Below are 25,429 nucleotides of genomic sequence, written 5' to 3'. Positions count from 1 at the left end.
AAAAAGAAAAAAGCCGGAAGTGGCGCTGTGGCTCAAGTGGTAGAGCGCTAGCCTTGAGCTGAAGAGCTGAGGGACAGCGCCCAGGCCCAGAGTTCAGGCCCTACGATCGGATCCAAAATAAATAAATAAATAAATAAATAGAATCACAGGTGTGCACCACTGTGCCTGGCCACTCCCACTTATTGTTTGGACTTGAGCCCGTCCTTTACTAGAATATTTACTAGGAGTCATCCATTGTAATTATGCTTCACCTGGGTAGATGACCTTAGTAAGTGTTCCTCCGTGACAAAACTGTTTGCCTAAAGGAAAAAGACTTGGCATTGTCTGGTCTTTCTTTTGTGGAGGAAAGGAGTATTGTGCTCTAAAGAAAGATTATTCGGGACTCTGTTACATCGGGAAAGTGTGCCTCTCTTACTTAGTAATTTGACCCATCAAAATAAGGGACACATAAAACGTGATCTCCCCCAAAATTGTGATGTCAGCCTTGTGCCGTTAAATACTGTCAATATGGCTGTGGCCGCAGCTTTTGTTCTGCCTGTCCCTGTATTTGTAGTAAGTGTTCAGAAGGAAACTCAGCACGCTGGCTGGTGTTTTCAACAAGGTGACAAATGTCATGGCTGTAATTTTGGAGGAAATAAATCAGGAAATGAAGGAGTTAAGAATAGGAATTTTACAAAATCAAGCTGCCATAGATTATTTGCTATTAAGAAATCATTTAGGGGGCTGGGAAGGTGGCTCAGTGGTAGAGCGCTTGCCTTGCATGCATGAGGCCCTGGGTTCGATTCCTCAGCACCACATAAGCAAAAAGAAAAGAGCCGGAAGTGGCGCTGTGGCTCAAGTGGTAGAGCGCTAGCCTTGAGCTGAAGAGCTGAGGGACAGCGCCCAGGCCCAGAGTTCAGGCCCCATGACCGGACCCAAAAAAAAAAAAAAAGAAATCATTTAGGATGTGAACAATTTGAAGGATTGTGCTGCTTTAATATAACTGACAATTCTCAGAATATTCAGAACCAGTTGGAGCTGTTGAGAAAAGAGTTGGGCAAATTAAAATACAGTCATAACTGGGGACTCCTGGAATGGCTTTCCTGGTTTTGGCCTCTTCTGGGTGCAATAGTTTCTATTCTGGGTATCATCCTTTTGGCTCCCTGCCTTTTTTTTTTTTTTAATTTTTGTTTGCCAGTCTTGGGGCTTGATTTCAGGGCCTGGATGCCATCCTTGAGCTTCTTTTTCTCAAGCTAGCACTCTACCATTTGAGCCACAGTGCCACTTCTGGCTTTTTTTGTTTATGTGATACTAAGGAATCGAACCCAGAGCTTCATGCATGTTAGGTAAACATTGTATTGCAAAGCCACATTCCCAGCCCCTCTATTTCAACGTATATCTTTTAGAACTTTGGGCGGAGGCATTGTCCCTCAGCTCTTCAGCTCAAGGCTAGTGCTCTACTACTTGAACCATAGTGTCACTTCTGGTTTTCTGGTGGTTTATTGGAGAGAAGAGAAGACTCTCATGGATTTTCCTGCCCAGGCTGGCTTTGAACCATAATCCTCAGGTCTCAGCCTTCTGAATAGCTAGGATCATAGGTGTGAGTGCTTGCCTGGCTTTTTTTTTTTTTTTGGGTCCTGTGGCCTGAACTCTGGGCCTCTGAGCGCTGTCCTTCAGCTCTTCAGCTCAAGGCTAGCATTCTACCGCGTGAGCCACAGCACCACTTCCAGCTTTTTCTGCTGTGTGGTGCTGAGGAATTGAACCCAGAGCCTCATGCATGCAAGGCAAGCATTCTACCACTGAAAACCACCTTCCCAGCCTCAGCTTCCTCTTGAGATTATTCTGTGAGCTAACAGGTTGTTGGTAGTATTCCCTCCATGTGGTCAGGTATCAGTCTCTTGGTTGATGGTTAAACAGGTTTCCTTGCTGCAGGGCCTTTCAGAGGCCTTTTTTTTTTGTGCCAGTCCTGGGGCTTGAACTCAGGGCCCAAGTGCTATCCCTGAGCATCTTTTTGCTCAAGGCTAGCACTCTACCACTTTGAGCCACAGTGTCACTTCTGGCTTTTTTTGAGTAGTTTAGTGGAGATAAGAGTCTCACACTCTTGCCCAAGCTGGCTATGAACCATGATCCTCAGATCTTAGCCTCCTTAGGAGCTAGGATTACAGGCATGAGCCACTGGCACCCTGCTTTTAGAGAGAATCTTCAGTGTACTACTAAGTGCTGGTGAATTGCCAAACCAGGAGTATAATCAAATTTACTCAGTCATTTTGCCTCTGGACTCTTTTCCTGGAGAATCCCAAGGCCCCAGGGTTCTCCAACTCCCTTCCAGTAGGACAAGAGAATGCAGTTAGTAGAAACAGGGAAAAAGTTAAAAGACCTTCTTGAAATCATGAGTGTTAACATTTCCATAATCCTAGCAAAGTTTGTTTCCCTTTTTTAGGTAAAGTTTTAAACAAAATGTGATCATATTATAGAATTTTTTTTTTTTGGGTCCAGTCGTGGGGCCTGAACTCTGGGCCTGGGTGCTGTCCCTCAGCTCTTCAGCTCAAGACTAGCGCTCTACCACTTGAGCCACAGCGCCACTTCTGGCTTTTTTTTCCTGCTTATGTGGTGCTGAGGATTCGAACACAGGACCTCATGCATGCAAAGCAAGCACTCTACCACTGAGCCACCTTCCCAGCCCCCATATTATAGAATATTTTATTTTATTTTTGTCAGTTGTGGAGCCTGAACTCTGGGCCTGGGCACTGTCCTTCAGCTCAAGGCTAGCGCCCTACCATTTCGAGCCACAGTACCACTTCTGGCTTTTTTTTGCTTATGTTGTGCATGCAAGGCAAGCACTCTACCACTGAGCCTCCTTCCCAGCCCCAATAGAATATTTTATAGTGCTTGCTTGCTTGCGTGCTTGCTTGCTTGTTTTCTTTCTTTCTTTCTTTCTTTTCCTTCCTTCCTTCCTTCCTTCCTTCCTTCCTTCCTTCCTTCCTTCCTTCCTTCCTTCCTTCCTTCCTTTCTTTCTTTTCCTTCCTTCCTTCCTTCCTTCCTTCCTTCCTTCCTTCCTTCCTTCCTTCCTTCCTTCCTTCCTTCCTTCCTTCCTTCCTTCCTTTCTTTCTTTCTTTCTTTCTTTCTTTCTTTCTTCTTTTTTTTTTGTCAGTAGTGTGGCTTCAACTCTGGGCTTGGGCACTGTCCTTCTGCTCTTCAGCTCAAAGCTAGCCCTCTACCACTTGAGCCACAGCACCACTTCCAGTTTTCTGGTGGTTAATTGGAAATAAGAGTCTCATAGACTTTCCTCCCTGGGCTAGCTTTGAACTGCACGACCCTCAGATCTCAGCCTCCTGAGTAGCTAGATTACAGGCATGAGCCACCAGTGCCTGGCTTTTTACAGCATTTTCTAATGTCACTCATTCAACATTTGTACAGATCCACATTGTGTGCAAGTCCTAGCACTACAGAGGTAAAGCTGGAGGATCACTTGAGCCTAGGAGTTTTAAACTAGCTTGGGCAATGTATCCAGACCTGAATCAACAAAACATTTGTATCCCTATAGTGTGTAAGTGATCCTTTTGAGAAACCAACCCTTAAGATTCCCACATTGTTTGGTCTTATTACCCTATGGTCAAAACTTGAAGACTTTAGCTGGGTGCTGTGGCTCACACCTGGCCTGTAATCCTAGCTAATATGAAACTTGCATTTATTCAGACGGTGTGTGTGTGTGTGTGTGTGTGTGTGTGTGTGTGTGTGTGTGTGTGTGTGTGTGTGTGTGTGTGTGTGTGTGTGTGTGTGTGTGTGTATGTGTGTGTGTGTTTGAACTCAGGACCTGGACACTGTCCCTAAGCTTCTTTGTGCTCAAGGCTTGTGCTCTACCACTTGAACCACAATGCCACTTCTGGTTTTTGAGTGGTTAATTAGAGCTAAGAGTTTCATGGTGCTGGGTGCCAGTGGCTCACGCCTATAATCCTAGCTACTCAGGAGGCTGAGATCTGAGGATCTAGGTTCAAAGCCAGCTAGGGCAGGAAAAGACCATGAGATGTTTATCTCCAATAAACCACTCAGAAACCAGAAGTGACCCTGTGGTTCAAGTGGTAGAGCACTCACCTTGACCTGAAGAGCTTGAGGGACAGTGCCCAGGCCCAGAGTTCAGGCCCCACGACTGACCAAAAAAAAAAAGTTTCATGGGGTCTTTTCTGCCTGGGCTGGCTTCGAACCATGATCCTCAGATCTCAGCCTCCTGAGTGGTTAGGATTACAGGCGTGAGCCACGGATGGCCTGCTTCCTAGCCTCTTGAGTCGTTAGAATTAGAGGCATGAGCCACCAATGCTAGTCCTGGGTCTTGAATTCAGGGCCTGGGTGCCATCTCTGAGCTTTTGTGCCCAAGGCTAGTGTTCTACCACTTGAACCACAGCTCTGCTTCTGGTCTTTTGGTTGTTAATTGGAGATAAGAATCCCAGGGATTTTTCTGGCTTCCTTGGCTTTAAACCTGGATCCTCAAATCTCAGTCTCTGACTAGTTATGATTACAGGTATAAGCCATCACTGCCTGACCAGCTTTCTTTTTCATTTTTAAGGTTACTTGTTAACTAAAAAATTACCTTTTCTGTTTATTTTCCCAGGGTGGCCTTTTAAAGATCTTTAAATGGTTGCTTTCATTGTCAAACACTTTTCAACTAACCCAATAAGCAGAGTTCGTGCTGCTGTTTGCTTTATTATTTTCCTGTGAAGTCAGTTGGGGTTGCTTTCCCCAGGAACACTTAGGCCTGGTGGGAGCCTGCACAGGGTGCCCGGTGGGAAAGGTTGCGAACTGCTGTTCTAGGGCAGTTTGTTTGTTTGCTTGCTTTGGCCTTATCCTTGATGTCCTTGCCTAGACTACATTCCATAAATCCAGTTTCCTCTTGAGAGGCCATCTAATCCTTTCTACCCTTTTATGTGTGAGGGAGTTCTTTACTTTGAAACCTGGCAATTTGCCTTCTCACTTAAATAGGCTCTGGTTACTTGTATGCTATTGCATTAGGATGTTAAGTACTTTTAACAACCTTAAGCTTAAAAAAAAAATCTGCTAATTTATCTAAAAACCTCAGCTTCTGAATTATATGGGTAGAGTTCTAGAAATGGAAGGGACTTTGTAAATCATGTAGCTCAGCTCGTTTCACTGAAGAGGAGACAAGAGAGATTGTTACCATTGTCAGTGTGATATTTTTCTGTGCCATGAAAAGCAGAAATGAACAGTGGAATCTAGTCTGGAGTTTAACCCTGTGGTTTTTTTTTTTTGTTTGTTTTGTTTTGTAATAAAGAATATTCTGAGAGTGGCTGGGAAGGTGGCTCAGTGGTAGAGCGCTTGCCTTGCATGCATGAGGCCCTGGTTTCAATTCCTCAGCACCACATAAGCAAAAAAGAAAAAAGCCGGAAGTGGCGCTGTGGCTTAAGTGGTAGAGCGTTAGTCTTGAGCTGAAGAGCTGAGGGACAGCGCCCAGGCCCAGAGTTCAGGCCCCACGACCGGACCAAAAAAAAAAAAAAAAAAAAAGAATATTTAGAGAGCAAAAATTTGGAAGGCTTGATAATGTACCTTACATGTAGAATTGAACTAGAAAGGTTGGCTATAAAATCAGAGTGGAGTTTTAAGAAATTCTGGGTGAATCTGGGGTATAGCTCAGTGCTAGAATACATTCTTAGCATGAGTTGGGTTTAACCCTGAGCACCCCCCAAAAATTCTGGATAAATAGCATATCTTAGTAGTAAAATCACAGCATTTTGCTGTGTAAACATCACAGAAATTTGCACATGAAGCTCTACACAATTTGATGTGACATTCCTCTCTAGTGTGAAGGAAACCAGTTTGGCAGCCCCTCATGGGTCCCTTGTCATCAGGAAGCATACTCATTTCAGGGGCAGACTTCATTGTCAGAGCATCCTTCCTTGTCATAGTTTTGCCTCAGGAATTTTGGCTCTATAGGAGCCCCGTAGGACAGTAAGAGCAAAGACTTTGGAGCTGAACCGTTGGGATCCCAATCCTAGCTCTGTAATCTTTGATAGGTTACTTAATCCCATGGTACCTCAGTTTCTTCATCTGTAAGATGAGGATAATAATCATAATACATAGATCATAGGATTGTCAGAAGAATTAAGTACTTTTTTTCTTTTTTTGCTGGTCCTGGGGCTTGAACTCAGAGCCTGGGTGTTGTCCCTCAGCGTTTATGCTCAAGGCTAGTAAGCTACCACTTGAGCCACAGCTCCACTTCTTTTCTTTCTTTTTAAAAAATATTTTATTGTTGTTATTAAGATCTTGTACAGAGGTGTTAGTATTCTACAAGTTTGGTAATGAGTACCAGGGTAATTCTTTTTTTTTTTTTTTTGTCGGTCGTGGGACTTGAACTCTGGGCCTGGGCGCTGTCCCTCAGCTCTTCAGCTCAAGGCGAGCGCTCTACCACTTGAGCTACAGCGCCACTTCCGGTTTTCTGGTGGTTTATTGGAGATAGGAGTCTCACGGTCTCTCCTGCCCGGGCTGGCTTTGAACCGCGATCCTCAGATCTCAGCCTCCTGAGTAGCTAGGATTACAGGCGTGAGCCACCAGCGCCCGGCCAGGGTGATTCTTTTTTCAGTCAGTGTCACCCCTTCTTTTGTTTTCCCTCGTTTCCTCCTCCTATCCCTGCCCACAAGTTACATGGTTCATTTTCCACAGTCTACTGAATGGCGTGATCACGTTTGTTCACCCTTCCTCCTTCCCTTTTGGCGCCCTCCCTTCCCCTCAAAAGCAAAACCAAACAGCACTACCACCAAGAACAAACAAAAACCCATGTTCAAAAAATTATTATCTTTAAATAGTTGTAAAGGGGGTTTCAATTCAGCATATCAGTTAATGTGTACAGTGTATCTTGATTAGTGTCATCTCTTCCATTACTCCCCTTCTCCTTTGTTTCTGATACTAGTAATTTGTGTAATCTTTCTTTTTCTTAGCCTGACTAGATGCTTGTCAGGTTTTTTTTTTTTTGGTTATGGAGCTTGAACTCAGGGTCTGGGTGCTGTCTCTGGGCTCTTTGACTGAAGGCTAGTTGCTCTATCACTTTGAGGCGCAGCACCAGTTTGGGTTTTTTGGTGGTTATTTGGAGATAAAAGTCTCACAGACTTTCTTGCCCAGACCGGCTTTGGTCCTCACATTTCAGCCTCCTGAGTGGCTAGGATTACGGGCGTGAGCCACTAGTGCCCAGCTTAGCATGTTTTCAAGGTTCCCTATGCTGTAGCTGTCAGTACTTCATTCTTTTTGTGGTTCCACCGAATAGCTCTACCACATATTATTTTTCCACTTACCTGTACTGTTGCTCAGTTTCATTTACTGGCATTTGAATAGTGAACATTCTTTTTTTTTTTTTTTTTTTTGGTGGGAGTCCAGTTGTGGGGCCTGAACTCTGGTCCTGGGTGCTGTCCCTCAGCTCTTCAGCTCAAGGCTAGCGCTCTACCACTTGAGCCACAGCGCCACTTCCGGCTTTTTTTCCTGCTTATGTGGTGCTGAGGATTCGAACCCAGGACCTCATGCATGCAAGGCAAGCGCTCCACCACTGAGCCACCTTCCCAGCCCCACTTATATAAGTATTTGTCTTAACTACTTGTTTCCACTTCTTTTTTTTCTTTTTTGCCGGTCCTGGGGCCTGAACTCTGGGCCTGGGCGCTGTCCCTCAGCTTTTCAGCTCAAGGCAAGCGCTCTACCACTTGAGCCCACAGCGCCACTTCTGGCTTTTTCTGCTTATGTGGTGCTGAGGAATCGAACCCAGGGCCTCCTGCATGCAAGGCAAGCGCTCTACCTCTGACCCACCTTCCCAGCCCCTTGTTTTCACTTCTTTTTGGTATATTCCTAAGATTGAAATTACTTATATGTTTAGTCTGTGTAGTTTATTGAGGAACCCAGGAGCCGGCCACCAGAAACATTTTACATTCCTATCAGCAAAGTGAGTTAACTTGTTGTACTCTTCCCTCCCAGAGCTTTTCCCATTTCCAAGCTAGCCTTCCTCTGACCTTGAGCTGTTCTTCATGTGGCTTTGTTTCCAAGATCTCCACCAGCCTCCAGAACGATTCCTCCACGTGTAGGAAGGGCTGAGGGTTTAGCAGAAGTTGTCCCACAAGAGCAGCACTGGAGGGTAGGCCTCCCTCACTGGATCTTCTCAGCTTGTCCAGCTGGCTTTTCTTTACCCAAGTCACACACTCCTGTATGTAACAACACTTTTTATCTCTAAACTGCTGTTTTGCTCAATGAAAGCCTTTCCATTTTCTTCAGTACATTTCCTCTTACTGCCTTTGGCCCTCCACTTGATTTTGTTGATTAATTTCACATCCTCATTCCACATTCCATCTGTTCATTCTGGCTTGACGTCATTCTTGTTTGACATAATGGTTGAAGAGAGCCAAGCAAGTATGAAGCCATTGAAAGGTGGCCAGACTGTTCCTGGTTTCTAGGGGGTTATTGTTCATTGTTACCAGGGGTTGAACATGGAGCCTCCTGCTTACTTGGCCTGCTTGCTCAGCAGGTATTACAGCATTTGAGCCATGCCTCCATCCTTGTTCTTGCTGGTTATTTTGAAGCTGGGTGTGTGTGTGTAGGGGGGGTCGGGGCATGTCTCAGACTTTTCTGGCTAGAATTGCAGTCTTTCAGATCTTTGCCTCCCCGAGTAGCTAGGATTACAGACATGAGCCTCTGGGGCTCAGATTGTTCAGTCTTTTTAAGGTGGTAACAACCCCTTTCTTTGTCCAGTTTCTCTCGTACCATCCTGTCACAGCACATGAGAAGATGCCTTGTCAAATGCCTGCCACAGGGAAGACCCTGTCTGGAGACACAAATGAGTTGTGTGAGTGAAGTGTATGCTTGGGACTAAGTAAATTATAGCTGACGTTGTTTGTCTTGCTCTCCCTTGACTCTCCCAGTAGAAGCAAAAGTGTTTGGATAACTCATCATGTGAATCATGTCACTGGCTCTTGCCATTTCCTGACCTTCTCCAGAGGCACAAAAACCAACCTAGATCTTCACTACTCTTTGTCAAATGTATTGCATGTCCATCTCCTCATTTTGCAAATTCAAGTCTGTGTGTTTCACACGTTCCTTGAGGATGAACTGTAGTGTAGGTTGGCAGTGCTATCTATAGGCTTTCTTGGTGTCCTGGCATTTGGAACACCCAAAATAACTTAGCAAAGTGCATCTTTTTTTCTTTGCTTCGTGTTCTTCGCAATCTTAGATTCTAATTCTCTCACTGTCATGTAGATTCTGCTCTGTCTTATAAAAATAAATGTGCTTCCTGAAAGACTCAGTGGTAAAGTATGATTGAGTGATTTCATTTTCTGTTTTTGTCATAAAAATCTTACATTTCTTTTATAGCATTAATCTTGATAGCCTTAGTATTGTAGGAACATAAATAACAAAGGAGAAAAAAAAAGAGGGTCAGAATCCTAATTTTCTGACTCACTTTTATAAATGTGTATCAGGCAGTCATGGTTATGATGGCTCTTTGAGTAAGCAGCTAGTAAAAATAATCAATGTCAGCAGGTCTTAAATACCATGTAGCCTTTTTAAAACTATTTTTGATAAAGTTTTCCATTGTATATGAAGGTCAGGAGACAAAACTTTTCATATAAGACTTGGAATTACTACTAGACTATTATGTTCTAATTTAAATTTAAGACAAACGTGATAATGACAAAGAGGAAAAAAAAAGGTCAATCCAGGCCTGTATTTTCTGATAACATTGAAAAATTGTAAGTTTAAGGAAATTATGGCTTGTGCTTTATTTCTTTCCTTTTTTTTGTTGGTCATGGGGCTTGAACTCTTGGCCTGGGCGCTGTCCCTGAGCTCTTCAGCTCAAGACTACTACTCTATCACTTGAGCCACAGCACCACTTCCGGTTTTCTGGTGGTTAGTTGGAGAGAAGAGTCTCATTTTCCTGCCTGGATTGGCTTTGAACTGAGGTCCTCAGATATCAGCCTCCTGAGTAATAAGGATTACAGGCATAAGCCACCAGCGCCTGGCTAGCATGTGCTTTCTTAACTGACTAGATTTCTGATTGGTATTGTAGGAGTTTATTGGTAAGTGAATGTGTATACATCAGTACTTTGCTTAATCTATTATCATTAGCACCCAACTCAATTAATGTCTGAGACTAGCTGGCCAGTGTTAGCAAGACAGTAGGAAATAGAAAGTTAAGCAGGTTAAGTTTTGCTTTGATGCTAAGGAAGCAGTCAGGAGGATCTGGAAGCATGCACTAACTGATAAAAGGAGGAGTCTATGATGGAAATTGTGGCTTGCCTCTAGGCACCTGGGAGCAGCATGACCAGCAGGGCAGTGGGTGACACTGAAGGTGACTGGCGCAGATGTGCTTTGCCCAGCCTGTGGGAAATGGTTTACCTCATCATTCAGATGCTTAATTCACACATGAGATGATTTTGCTTAAGGCAGACTCTCATGCTAAAGCAAAAGCAAGGAGCCCGCAGCCATAGCTGAAGAAATGACTGGTATCAAGAAAAGCAAATCCCCCACCCCCACCTCCACCCCCAGCAAGAGGGAATGTTTTGGAGAACACACCAGCATTTAAGAGAGTGAAAGTGAGAATGGCCCAGGAATTCTGAGAAACATCACTTCTCTTATATGAGCACCCCGATGGCCTCTGCTCCTGAGCCTTTTGTGACACAGTGATTCTCTGTTAGTGCGTCACAGACTCCTAGAGAATGTTCCGTCCAAACCTTTCAGCATGGGTCAGGCCAGCTACTTCAGCCTCGGGGTAGGGGTGTGTGTGAGGGGAGGTGTGGGGGAGGGTGGGAGAAGGGGGAGGCGGCCCAGGAGGTACAGGTGGTCAGCATTTTCTAGTTTCCCACCTCTGCTAACTCCCCTTAGAGACACCTGGGACAGTTTTTCCATCTCTCTCATCCTCATACCGTGACCCCAAAATACCACTACTCAACCTTCCTTTATGTCAGTGGCCACTGCCAGAGGCTGTAGAGCTTGGAAAAATTTTCTAGGAACTCTACTCTCACTCTGCTGCTCACCCACCTTGGTTAAACACCAAGCACTATCTGCATATCACTCTGCTCCCAGTGATACTGTAGCTAAGGCTGTGGCTTCTGTGTCTCTGTGGATCTGTGCTCTGATCAGGGGACCAGCACAGCTGTAGGGCATTGATTACCAAGGCCCAAAGGAATTCTGTGACCCTAGGAGCACCTTCACCTGGTTCCATTTCTACAGCTGAGTTTATTAGGAAGACCTTGTTCTGAACATTTAAGCATGACCTTTCCTGGGTGCTTTGCCTTTTAATCTTAAGTCTGGGGATTTTGAGGAGACTGTGAAAGAGCTTTTTTATTTGTTTTTATTTCATTATTCTGGTACTAGAGATGGAACCCAGAGTCTGCAGCGTGCTAGGCAAGTGCTGTCCCACTACGCAATAGACACTCCTAGTCTGGGCAAGAGCTTTTGCCAGTAGAAATCTTACTGCTGTAGTTGGACTTAAGGCTTCTGTGCTACAGTGGCTGCTACGTCACATTTGTGACATTAAAGACAGACCTCAGCACACACAATAGTTGTATGTGACGCCCAGGAGAAGAGTAAATATGGGATACAGACATTACCGTCATTCTTGCTTATTGTATTCTGTGTTGGTGCCTGCTAATTATATTGGGCGAATCTTTTTGTTTTGTTTTGTTTTTGGGTCCGGTCGTGGGGCCTGAACTCTGGGCCTGGGCGCTGTCCCTCAGCTCTTCAGCTCAAGGCTAGCGCTCTACCACTTGAGACACAGTACCACTTCTAGCTATTTTTTTCTTTTTGCTTATGTGCTGCTGAGGAATCAAACCCAGGGCCTCATGCATGCAAGGCAAGCGCTCTACCACTGAGCTACCTTCCCAGCCCCTGGGCGAATCTTATTATTGAGGAAAAAATTGATTAGAAAAGAAATTAATGTTTGTGCTTACTATAACTCTTACATGCTTTTAGAAAAGTTTGTGGAAACTGTATTAATGTGCCTTAGAAAATTAAATGTTAACCTTTTATGGATACCTGAGTGATTAGAATGAATGAAGAATAGCCCCTTTCAGTGTAAACTGCTCTGTCACTGACCTGTATCCCTAGCACAATGTAAACATTAAAAGACACAAGTATTTCTTGGAGACTCCTTTCGCATATTTCCTGATAAAAGTGAATAAAATGCTAGCCATTCTGACGGCTCAGGAGCAGTGCTTTAGATGGTGAATGTGCTTCCTCTGTACGAGGCACCTGACACTGTTCAGAGAAGGAAATCCTTGCTGGCTATGGTGCTGGCTGCGTATTGCCCCAGTCATTCCAGGTGGCCAAACCAGGAGGATCACTGCAGCCCAGGAGTTTCAGACCAGCCTGGGAAATAAAATGAGACCCCCATCTCAAAAACAAGAACAAGAAACCTTTGTCATTTCTCATTCATCCATCCTACCTGCCCATCTCAAAAACAAGAACAAGAAACCTTTGTCATTTCTCATTCATCCATCCTACCTGCCCATCTCAAAAACAAGAACAAGAAACCTTTGTCATTTCTCATTCATCCATCCTACCTGCCCATCTTTCTAGCTGCCTTTTCATCTTTCTCAGGACAGTGAAACGAGAGTGTTTATAGTGTTGGTGTAACAAGATGCTCAGCCATGCTGGGCAGGGAAGTGATACAGGAATGTCACGTGTCTTTTCTCCTATTCAAGCTAAGTTCCTTCAGAAGAACTTCTTTGTTACTGTCAACCTTTCTATGGCACTAGTCAAACCCTCTGAAAAGTGCAGCTACAGGCCTTTCTTATTTATATTTCTTCCTGGTTTCTTTCCTGGGATAATACAAGGAGGCCCTGCATTTCATCACAAACAACAATAAAAAGTTTACAGACAGGGGCTGTTCTTCATTAACCTCTTATGTTAGGCTTTCATAAAAGGTAACATTTAATTTTCCAAAGTACCATAATGCCATTTTCTTTTTTCTTTTTTTTCCCTGTTAGTTGTAGGTCTTGAACTCTGGGCTGGGCACTTTCCCTGTGCTCTTCAGCTCAAGGTTAGCACTCTACCACTTGAGCCACAGCACCACTTCTGGCTTTCTGGTGTTAATTGGAGATGAGAGTTTCACAGATGTTCCTGCCCGAGTTGGCTTTGAACTGTGATCCTCAGAACTCAGCCTCCTGAGTAGCTGTGATTACGGTAAAGGTGTGAACCACTAGTGCCTGGTGATCATGCCGTTTTCATTAAATACAAATTTTAGAGCATTTATTTTCTTCTTATTTTGTAGTTGGATTTTCAGGTGCACGGAGGTACAAGATAAAGATGCCGGGCTGGGAAGGTGGCTCAATGGTAGAGCGCTTGTTTTGCATGCATGAGGCCCTCGGTTCGATTCCTCAGCACCACATAAGCAGAAAAAGCCGGAAGTGGCGCTGTGGTGCAAGTGGTGTAGAGCCTTGAGCTCTTCAGCCTTGAGCTGAAGAGCTGAGGGACAGTGCCCAGGCCCAGAGTTCAGGCCCCACAACCGACAAAAAAAACAAAAACAAACAACAGCAACAAAAGATAAAGATGTCATTTTCTTAGATCACTTAGTAGATTTCACTGTACACTTTAGATTTTTTTTCCCCACCAGGCCTGGCTTTTGCAGGGATCAGAAGCCTCATAAACAGTTTTGTGTGCTTGCATTTCATGTGGAGGCTGGCAATGTTGGTAGCTTTGTTAGTTTTTTTTCAAGAGAAAAATTTACATGAACTTGACTTTAGGAGGTCCTGATGCTTTAATGATGAACTTTGTTACTGCATTTGTGTTTTAGGTTTGGGGATGTGACATTGAAACCTGTTTTAATAGCAGAAATACTAACGGTCCTTGACTTCTTTTTATATTCATTTTGTGTGTGTGTGCTGATTCTGGGACTTGAACTCAGGGCCTGGGTGCAGTCCCTAAGCTGCTTTTGCTCAAGGCTGGTGCCCTACCAATTGAGCTGCAGCTCCACTTATGGCTGTTTTGGGTAGTTTAATGGCGATAGTCTCACAGACTTTCCTGCCTGGGCTGGCCTCGAATTACGATTTCAGTTTTCTGAATAGTTGGTATTACAGGCGTGACCACTGGCGTCAGCTTTTACCTTAATTTTTAAAAGCATATTTGGGGGCTGGGAAGGTGGCTCAGTGGTAGAGCACTTGCCTTGCATGCTCGAGGCCCTGGGTTCGATTCCTCAGCACCACATAAGAAAAAAGCCGGAAGTGGCGCTGTGGCTCAAGTGGTAGAGTGCTAGCCTTGAGATGAAGAGCTGAGGGACATCACCCAGGCCCAGAGTTCAGGCCCCACGACCGGACCCAAAAAAATAAAAAAAAAAATAAATAAATAAAAGCATATTTGTGATCACCATACCCTATTTTTCAGAAATAACACGGTTACTTTTGCTCTCTCTTTCCTAGAAATGTAGTTAATTTTTTGGAAAATCAGTCAATGGTGAGTACCTGATACTCACTTGGTCTATACTCTATAAATATGTGTCATGTTTGATGTAAAACATATAAAGCTAGATGGATGTAGTTAAGCCAGTAGAATTTTCAAATAAAAACAAGTGGAATGAAATATATTGACAAAAATACATTGACAAAAAAAACTCACTATGGCTGGGAATGTGGCTTAGTGGTAGAGTGCTTGCCTAGTATTCATGAAACCCTGAGTTCAATTCTTCAGTACTACATAAACAGAAAGCTGAAAGGGGCGCTGTGGCTCATGTGGTAGAGTGCTAGCCTTGAGCAAAAGAAGCTCAGGGACAGTGCCTAGGTCCTGAGTTCAAGCCTTAGGACTGGCCAAAAAACAAAACACAAAACAACTCACAAAAGCTGTTAAAAAGGGTTGTCAACAAAATATTAACAAATGAAAGTCCATATTGTTCAAAAGTGTTATATCATTACACAAAAGATTTATTCCACTATTTCATGATTCAAAAAATTAGTTATGCCAGGACCGATTAAAAAAAAAAATCTCTCTAGAGCTGTATGTTGAAGTACTGAGGGGGTAAAGTTATGTGATGTTTGGATTTGTTTAAGAATAATTAGAGTGTTCGCTTCGGCAACACATATACTAAAATTGGAACGATACAGAGAAGATTAGCATGGCCCCTGCGCAAGGATGACACACAAATTCGTGAAGCGTTCCATATTTTTACAGTATCTTCTCAAATAAAATAAAATAAAATTAAAAAAAAAATAATTAGAGCCAGGTGCCGGTGTCTCACGCCTGTAATCCTAGCTACTCAGGAGGCTGAGATCTGAGGATTGTGGTTCAAAGCCAGCCCAGGCAGGAAAGTCCGTGAGACTTTTATCTCCAATTAACCACCAGAAAACCAGAAGTGGAATGTGGCTCAAGTGGTAGAGCACTAGTCTTGAGTTGAAGAGCACAGGGACAGCGCCCAAGCCCAGAGTTCAAGCCCTGCGACCAACTGAAAAAAAAAAAAAAGAATAATTAGGGAGTTTGAGATGTAGCCAGTGTCATACCTGAGGCCCTGGGTTCAAACCTCCACCGTTAAAAAAAAAAAAAAAAAGTAGAGCCTAAGAGACTGCATTATAGTGGTTGAGTGTTGGGTTCATGGCGTTCTTAGTTTACTTTGTCTACTTTTGAATCTGTTGTACTTTTTACATAATATTTTTATATTACGTGATAAAATGATGGGATGACTTGTTATAAAACTTACTTGGTCACCATTAGGCTGACTATAACCAAAAACAAAAGGGGTATTGTTAGGGATGTGAAGACACTGAAACACTTGTGCACCCTGTTGGGGAGAATATAAAATGGTTCAGTCATTATGGGAACCAGTGTGGCAGTTCATAAAAAATTAAGACTGAAAAGCCTGGGCATGGTGAGTCATGCCTGTAATCCAACACTTGGTAGACAGAGGCAGAGGAATTTGAGGTCAGCCTGGACTACATAATTAGACTTTGTCTTAAAAATCTAGAAATATAGCTTCTCTGTCTTTTGGCTAAGATCAGATAAGGGGTGGTTTCTGTTGTTGTTGCTTTAGTATCTGTTATGTCCTCTATTCGAGAACAGTATATTAATAAGTGGATTTTTGGATCAAAGAAATGGAATGGGATTGTCTCTTCAAGAATGATGCATCCTTCCTACCCCCCCCCCCACCAAAAAAAATCTAAAAGTAGGCAAATAAAGCAAATTAAAATTAAAGTTAGAATTACTATTTAATCCAGCAATTCCAGATTTGGTGAGTAAATATACAAAAGAATTGAGGCCAGGGTAGGGTCTTGAGAAGCTATTTATATGCCCATATTCATAGCAGCATCACTTACAGTCACTAAAAGGTTGACACATCTGGTGCCTATCCATGAATGACTGGATAATTAGAATGGAATATTATACAGCTTAAAAAGGAAATACAAACCAGAGCCGGTGACTCATGCCTGTAATCCTAGCTATTCAGGAGGCTGAGAGCTGAGGATCTCAGTTCAAAGCCAGCCTGGGCAGGAAAGTCTGTGAAACTCTTACCTTCAATAAACCACCAGAAAACCAGAAGTGGCTCTGTGGCTCAAGTGGTAGAGTGCTTTCCTTGAGCTGAAGAGCTGAGGGATAGCACCCAGGCCCAGAGTTCAAGCCCCATGACCAACAACCACAACAACAAAAGGAAAAACATTCTGACATGATAAATCTGTGTTGATGAAATAAACCCAGTCACAATAGGATAAATATGTAAAAGTATAATTCCATTTATATGAGGTCCCCAAAGCAGTCTGATTTATAGAGACAGAAAGTTGAATGTGGGCCTGTAATCCTAGCACTCAAGAGTCTGAGGCAGGAGGATTACAGGTTGAAGGCTAGCCTGGGCTATATAATATAGCAAATTTGAAAACAGTCTGAGTTCAGATTAAGACCCATACTTAAAACCAGCCAAACCAAACAAAAATATACTATCAAAAGAACAAAGTTGCTAAGGGTTGGAAGAATAAGAAATTCTTAATCGATACAGAATTTCAGGTTTTTTGTTCTTGAGTGGTACTAGCATTTGAACTCAGAGCCTCAAGTGATCCACGACTTGAACCATTACCCCAGCCCCAGAATTTTGGTTTGCAAGATGAAAAGAGTTCTGGAGATGGTGATGATCCCACAATAATGTACTTAATATCATTGAACTATACCCTTAAAAATGATGAAGATGCTAAAATTAGAAGCCTTACCTAAGAAAGTGTGATTTTACTTCCTAAGAATTATTTCACAGTATGCGGTTCAAGTTGATTTCTTTCTTAGCAGTGGAAGGGTAGGAGTAGGATGTTGGGAATCAAATCCAAGGCATGCAAAGCTCAGCCCCAAATTGAAATTTTAATTCAACATAACATATAACATAACATGATCTATGAGGGCCAGAGCTGTTTCACTCACCTGTGTTTCCTTAGTACCTAGAAGACTATCTGGGACTCCGTAATGGAGGATAGGTAGGTAAACTGTTAGATGAAAGGCTTGCTAGAAGAGAGGTGGTAGGAAGAAATTCTTTTGTCTTAGTCTGTTTCCAGTTGCTGTAACAACAGTATAAACTGAGTCACAATAAACACAGACATACATGGAAGCTGAAAAGTTTAGCATCAAGGTGCTAATATGTGGTGAGGACTTTTTTTTTTGCTGGTTCTGGGGCTTGAACTCTGGGTCTGGGTGCTGTCCCTGAGCTTCTTTTTTTGCTCAAGGTGAGCACTTTTCCACTTGAGCCACAGAGACACTTCTGGCTTTTTTGAGTAGTTTTGAAGAGCCTCATGGGCTTTCTTTCCTGCCCAGGCTGGTTTTGAACCACGATCTCAGATCTCACCTCCTGAGTAGTTAGGACTACAGGCGTGAGCCACTGCTGCCTGGCAGTGAGAGCCTTCTTGGTGCATGGTGGAGGGCATGACACAGTCAGCAGAGCAAGCCTGCTTTTTCTTACACAGCCACTAACGCCTTCACGGGGACCCCATCCTCGTTCCTTCCAAAGTGCTACTTCCAGCTTCCATCAATATGTACATTTGGGGATCAGGTCTCTAACATAGGAACTTTTGGGGGGAACATGTTAGAACCGCAGCAGCCTGTCCTTTTCTTCTCCTTAGCTTTGTCATCTCCTTGACTTTAAGTCTGTTCAGCCAGCTTCCCATCAGCTGTGCAGTAGAGGCCCACACACCACACTGAAGTCTTAGCTCTCGCTGTTCCTCATGTTCCCCTGTGGTGTTTCTTTTGCTCTGTCTGATTCCTACTTTCTGACCCCTGCCATTCTATTCAGTCTTGAAGAGATGGCCAACGAAGGAACAGTCTTCTCTCAAGTTTAGGCTGTGTGGGACCCTTCCTTTCTTCCTCTCGCCTGCCTTTGATGTCTGGATGAGATTGCTTAGGGAGAAGCAGTGCTTCCACTTCGTCTCATCTTCTGCCTCTCCCTTATGGACATCGTATTCCTGACATGGGGGACCTGTGCTACTTCCCAGGGTCAGTGAGCTGGCTGGCTGGGTGGACCGGTGTCCAGAATGCGGGATCTAGGTCTGGCCTGCTTGTAACCTCCTCACCTCATAGAAAATGAGATGCTTAGCATCTACTGTCACATGTACTGTGGTAGATCATCTGGGCTGGTGCTTGTCAAGGGCAAGGTGAACACATACAAGAAGAAAAATTTCACTTTTTACTAAAAACATCAGTGCTTATTCACATCATTTAAGGATTTTTACACTGATTTTTTTTTTTGGCCAGTCCTGGGACTTGAACTCAGGGCACTGTCTTTTGCTCAAGGCTAGCACTCTACCACTTAAGCCACAGTGCCACTTGTGGCTTTTTCTGTGTATGTGGTACTGAGGAATTGAACCCAGGGCTTCATGCATGCTAGGCAAACATTCTACCACTAAGCTACATTCTCAGCCTTGAATATATTTTTTTTTTAAACTATAAAAATTAGGGGCTGGGAAGGTGGCTCAGTGGTAGAGTGCTTGCCTTGCATGCATGAGGCCCTGGGTTCAATTCCTCAGCACCACATAAGCAGAAAAAGCTGGAAGTGGCACTGTGGCTCAAGTGGTTAGAGCACTCAACTTGAGCTGAAGAGGTGAGGGACAGCGCCCAGGCCCAGAGTTCAGGACCCACGACCGAACAAAAAACAAACAAACAAAAACATTTCACATTGATGTAATACACATTAAGTTGACTTTTTTTTTGTTAGTACCGGTCCTGGAGCTTGAACTCTGGGCCTTGGTGCCGTCCCTAAGCTTTTGAGCTCAAGGTTAGTGCTCTACCACTTGAGCCACAGCTCTGCTTCCAGTTTTTTTTGTTGCTTAATTGGGAAGAAGAGTCTCACAGACTTTCCTGCCTGGGCTGGTTTCAAACTGTAATCTTCAGATCTCAGCCTCCTAAGTAGCTAAGATTACAGGCATAAGCCACCAGCACTGGGCAAGGTTGGCAGTTTTAAAGTGCAACAGTGATTTTAATGTGGAAAACATTGGAGTTTCTTAATGATGTGGATCCAGGTCTGTGAGTCTCAAGGGAAATTATAGGTAATGTCGGGAGACAACTGTGGTTGTCCTTGCTGGAGGAGGGCCCTGCTGGAGGGCCCTGCTGGGAAGAGGTGTCTAGTGGTTGGAAGCCAAAGGTGCTGCGAAGCCTCCCATAGGGCATGGGATGGCCTCACACCAGAAGTGAACTGTCCCAAAAGGTGGTCATGGTGAGACAGAGAAACCTGATCTTATGGGTCGGATGCATACTGCCTCTCAGATCAGGTGCCATGCCATCCAGACCTTCGGAAGTGTTCCACTGAATAAAGGGATTAGCTCAGGGTAGTTAACATCCGTTGTCTAGCAAACCTATCATTGAGAGTACTCTCAGCTGAAAAAGTATTCTGTATGTAAGTTCACCTGCCCTTGTAGTGAAATTGCTTGATTGAAAAGTTTCCTCTTGTTACAAGTGCCAAATTTTTGTTTATACTTGGCAGTATCACTGTAAATCCTGTTTCTCTCTCTTCCTTTGCTGAGTAAAGAGGATAAAGTAAGACCCCTGTAGGCTTTAGCCTGGAGATTCTCCTGTGCTGTTACTTGTTTTGAAAATAGGAATTGGGAGATAATCGTGGGAACTCATGGTCTTTCTCCCTTCACAGTTATTTCTAAAGCATAGCTCTCACTTGCAGTGAACTTATTAAGAGATGCTTGTTGAATAGCTGGCTGTGTTATAGGCTCCTGGGGTCTTATTCATAGTCTTCACAGCAAGGCTTCCCAAGAAAGTTGGTGCCAGTTCTGGGCTTGAACTCAGGGCCTAGATGCTGTCCTTGAGCTTTTTTTTGTTCAAGGCTAGCTATCTACTCCTTGAGTCACAGTTCTGCTTCTGGCATTTTTAGTAGTTAATTGGAGATAAAAATCTCATAGACTTTCTTTTCTGACTTTGAACCACAGTCCTCAGATCTCAGCCTCCAGAGTAGCTTGGATTACAGGTTTGAGCCACCAGTGCCTGGCTCATTCCTGGTATTTTGGTCATTACCTAGGTTTATGGCAGTTAAATCATCTGCTCCAGTCAGGCACTGGTGGCTCACATGTATATCCTTGCGGATCAGGAGATTAAGATCTAAGAATGGTGGTTCAAAGCCAGCCTAGGCAGACAAATCTGAGACTTTTAGTCTTCAGTTAACAAGCAAAAAAAAAGAAAAAAAATCGGAAGTGGAGGCGTGATTTAGTGATAAAGCACCAGCTGGAAGCCAAGAAGAGATATAGAGAACAAGCCCCAGTACTGGTTTATGAGTGAATGGATGAATGATTGAATCTCCACCCCATACTTGCCTACAGCCCCTGGGGTGATAGGGGTAAGAAGGTGGGAGAATGCGGAACTCAGTCACAGAGTAAAGCAGAAGCAGAATTTGCACAGTAGCCATGTTCTGTCTGATTCTGAGGTTCCTGTCTTTTCTCTCTGTCACTGTTTAAAACTGAATAGCTGCTGTTGACTGCAGAATTAAGAGATCACATCAATGTGGCATAGGAGAGGGGTGTTCACAGTATTTTCCTAAATGGTAAGTTCTGTTACCCCTTTGTACAATCTTAGAACCAGACATTTGTCATGATCTTGCTTGTTCCAGAATGAGCCATATACTCTTGGCCTCTGTGCCTCATCTGTACTTTTATGTGGCCTACTTTCAGATATTATTGTTACACTTCAGTGGTCCTTTTGAAGACATTTTTAGAGGTCTCTGCTTATACTTTCGTTTGACCCTACATCCTACAGAACTGTACTTCCCCTCCATTTGGACTTTGGGTGCAGCCTCCTGACTGCTTCTGGCCCTAAAGTTCTGAGTAGCAGTGATTTGTAAGCCTCTGGGAGGAAGATGCAGCTCCTCTTCTGGCATGGAGTAGGCATGGTGGTCCCAGTGTGACTGTGATGTGCCAGCTCCCCCCTGGCGGGGTCCCCACACTGCGTGAATTGCTCTATCACTTCGTTCTCTACCACCCTCCATTTGTTCTTCCATTTTAATCACGCCGGTTTGTGGATGGTGCTGCCTGTTGACATGTCTGTTTTCTCAGGCTCCTGAGCCCAGCCCTCGGCAGCCTGCCTTACCTACAGAGGTATTTAGGAAACACTGAGAAGTTAAGGGCCTTCTCCATTAAGATGAGTAGGACCAGGGATGGTGTGATGCTTATAGAAGAACTTATTTGTGTTTCATTTTGAAGCTGTATGAATATTCTGTTAGCTTCCCATTGTTACAAAACAAAACAACCTGAGGGCTGGGAAGGTGACTCAGTGGTAGAGTGCTTGCCTTGCATGCATGAGGCCCTGGGTTTGATTCCTCAGCACCACATAAGGAGAAAAAGCCAGAAGTGGTGCTGTGGCTCAAGTGGTAGAGCACTAGCCTTGAGCTGAAGAGCTGAGTGAGGGACAGCGCCCAGGCCTAGAGTTCAGGCCCCATGACCACCGCCACCACCACCAACAAAACCTGAGAGAAATAAAAGAGGAAAGTTTATTTTGGCTCTTGATCCCCATGGTTGATTTGCTTATTGTTTCTGGGCCTGTGGTAGCACAGTACATCGTGGCAGGGCACTCGGTGAAAGCTGCTCACCTCATGAAGGCAGGGAAGCAAGAGATCCAAAGGAGCCCGGGCCATAATAGCCTCTTTCAGGGCACACCCACAGTGATCTAACTTTCTTTCTCTAGGGCTCATTTCCAAATACCTCCCGCTAGCACCACAAGTTGGCAACCGAGACTTCAGCCTAGGGGCTCTTACAGGCATTTCAATCCAACCTCTACCACCTGCCTATTCTTTTTTCTTTTTTTCGTTTTTCTTTTTTTTTTTTGTTAGTCATGGGGCTTGAACTCTGGGCCTGGGCGATGTTCCTCAGCTCTTCAGCTCAAGACAAGCGCTCTACCACTTGAGCCACAGCGCCACTTCCTGTTTTCTGGTGGTTAATTGGAGATAAGAATCTCATGGACAGGGGCTGGGAAGATGGCTCAGTGGTAGAGCGCTTGCCTTGCATGCCTGAGGTCCTGGGTTCGATTCCTCAGCACCACATTAAACAAAAAGAAAAAAGCCGGAAGTGGCGTTGTGGCTCAAGTGGTAGAGCGCTAGCCTTGAGCTGAAGAGCTGAGGGATAGCGCCCAAGCCCAGAGTTCAGGCCCCACGACCGGACACCCTCCCCCCCCCCAAAAAAAAAAATCTCATGGACTTGCCCAGGCTGGCTTTGAACTGAGATCCTCATATCTCAGCCTCCTGAGTAGCTAGGATTACAGGCGTGACCTACTGGCACCTGGCTTGCCTGCCTGCCTGCCTGCCTGCCTTGCTTCCCTCCCTCCCTTTCCCTCCCTCCCTTTCCCTCCCTGCCTCCCTGCCTCCCTGCCTCCCTCCCTCCCTCCCTCCCTGCTTTCTTCCCTCCTTCCTTCCTTCCTTCCCTCCTTCCTTCCTTCCTTGCTTGCTTCCTTCCTTCCTTCCTTCCTTCCTTCCTTCCTTCCTTCCTTCCTTCCTTCCTTCCTTCCTTCCTTCCTTCCTTCCTTCCTTCCTTCCTTCCTTCCTTCCTTCCTTCGTTCTTTCTTTCTATAGAGAAAAAGACATCTTCAATTGGATTCACTGGATTTTTTTTTCTTCAGGGTAGGGGGTGCCAGTCCTGGCTTCAAACTGAGATCCTCACATTTTAGCCTCCTAAGTAGCTAGGATTACAGGTTGAGCCACCAGGGCCCAACTCAGTCACTGGATTTTAAACATAGCTTAAGACACATTTATGTTAATATAGCCTTAACAGAGAGCCTGTTAACACTCCTTTAGTAACTGTAGGATTAAAAAAAAAAAAAAGTAAGCATGAGCCAGGTGCTGGTGCCAGCCTGGGCATGAAAGTGTGAAACTCTTATCCAAGTAAACACTAAAAAGCTGGAAGTGGAGCTGTGTCTCAAGTGGTAGAATGGTAACCTTGAGCAAAAAAGCTCAGTGCCCAGGCTCTGAGTTCAAGCCCCAGGATTGATGAACACCTCCCCACCCCCCACTATATATACAAAGTCAGTCCAATAATTATGGTAATTTGGAACCTGCAAGAAAAGGCATCTATTGCCACCTGGTGGCAGTATCTCTAATTGCAAATTATTCTGGTGGATCAGGGTTAAAAGTTTTGTTTGTGTTTGTGCATTTTGCCAGCCCTGGGGCTTTAATTCAGAGCTTGCATTGTGTCTCTGAGCCTCTTCTGCACTCAAGGCTAGCACTGTACCACTTGAGCCACAGTGCCAATTCTAGCTTTTTCAGAGTAGTTTGTTGGAGATAAGAGTCTCATGGACTGTCTTGCCCTGGATGACTTTGAACCTTGATCCACAGATCTCAGTGATCCTCAGAGCTCAGTGTCTTGAGTAGCTAGGATTATAGGTATGAGCCACCTGCACCACAGCTCCACTTGAGCCACAGCTCCACTTCTGGCTTTTTTGGTAGTTTGGTAGAGATAAGAGTTTCATAGACTTTCCTGCCCAAGCTGGCTTCGAACCTTTATCCTCAGATCTCAGCCTCATGAGTAGATAGGATTACAGGCATAAGCCACTGGCATCAGTCTGTTTTGATTTTTAAAATGACAATTTCTAAAGATTAAAATCTCCAATAGCCACCAGAAAACCAGCCATTTTCTAAAGTAATAGCACTGTGTACCCGAGGTATACCTTATACTTCAGCTTTGCTCATCTGTTTTTTTTTTGGGGGGGTCGGGTCGTGGGGCCTGAACTCTGGGCCTGGGCGCTGTCCCTCACCTCTTCAGCTCAAGGCTAGCGCTCTACCACTTGAGCCACAGCACCACTTCCGGCTTTTTTCTTTTTGCTTATGTGGTGCTGAGGAATCGAACCCAGGACCTCATGCATACAAGGCAAGCGCTCTACCACTGAGCTACCTTCCCAGCCCCTCATCCGTTATTTTTGAGTTAGTGTTTTATCATTTAAAATGTAGTTGTTCTTAATGGCCGAGGATGTGATGGTGAATCTGGGACAGACTTGCAACACAGGTGATAAACTCCTAGACTTATGGTCTGTAGTCTCTTATATTGGTGATTTGGGGGGGGATGATTATAGAAACAGTCACTTATGTCTATTAATGTTTTATAATGCAAATTGAATGTGATAAAATATTAAAAATATCATTCATTAAATATTGAAAAGTTCAGTATCTGGAACTTGCCAAGCCCTTTCATTCTACTGGCTGCTTCAAGGAGCAATTTAGAAACTTTGAATTATAAATTTAGAATACTAGGGAGTGGGTAAAGATTGCAGAATAGAGCTATGAAGTTATTTTCTCCCTGGAATCATTAACCATTTCCAGCCTTAGCCATTCCGGTAAGGTTGCAAATTGCACATTGTGTTTGCTTCAGTTTGCTTTGCCCAGTGTTTTTATATTTCTTACAGGTTAAATCAAAGCAGTGGATTCATTTAATTAAAGCATGAGTTTTATGGCTTCACATATTGAAATAATCTGCAGTTTTAATACTTATTATACTTGGAATTTTATTAATAAAACCTTAAGCTATGAAAGTAGATTAAAAAAAAAAAGAAAGTAGATTAAAGTCAAATATTTCTATTAAGGTAAATCATGGAAATAGTTTGTGTTTTGAAACTAGAGAGTGTCTCTTTCTGCCTTGGGAGGCTAGCATGAGAAGGCAGTTACCTACATGTAAAGAAGAGAGCGCTCACCAGAGCTGATATTCTGGCCCTCTGAGCTGAGACTTAACCTCCGGTCTGAGAACTAAAGCTTCTGTTGTTTAATTTTAAAAGATGAGAACCAGCAGCATCTTGAGAGAGTGTGTGTATTAAAGTAGCCTATTAATCTCACCTTGGTCACTCTGTACATGCTTTATTTCAAAGGCTGCCTGAGGAGGCTGCTGGACCCACAGTTGGGTGAGATGCCCTGCTCCTCACAGGGTAGAGCTGTCTCTGTTCCATACCAATGCTGCTTGGTAGGCTTTCAAAAATAGTGCCACCAGCAGCACCCTTTCAAGGTCTGTCCTTGGGGCAACTGTGGCTGATCTCTTCTTGGGTCTCCCATAATCCAACCATA

At 44.0% G+C, this 25,429-nt stretch overlaps 1 protein-coding gene and 1 non-coding gene across 2 annotated transcripts in view; both read left to right on the top strand.

The window, feature by feature from the left end:
• The window catches only part of Clstn1 (calsyntenin 1), a 75,558-nt gene that overhangs the window by 14,061 nt on the left and 36,068 nt on the right, over positions 1 to 25,429 (top strand). The window lies entirely within an intron of this gene.
• LOC122121520 lies at positions 15,004 to 15,110 on the top strand. The gene has a single exon (XR_006149957.1). It is a non-coding gene; the product is annotated as a U6 spliceosomal RNA (small nuclear RNA).

Source organism: Dipodomys spectabilis, unplaced genomic scaffold, assembly GCF_019054845.1.
Source record: "Dipodomys spectabilis isolate Male_0828 unplaced genomic scaffold, ASM1905484v1 ptg000188l, whole genome shotgun sequence".
Lineage (NCBI taxonomy): Eukaryota > Metazoa > Chordata > Mammalia > Rodentia > Heteromyidae > Dipodomys > Dipodomys spectabilis.
Note: the sequence above shows the minus strand (reverse complement) of the source record. Positions and strands in the feature narration are given on the sequence as shown.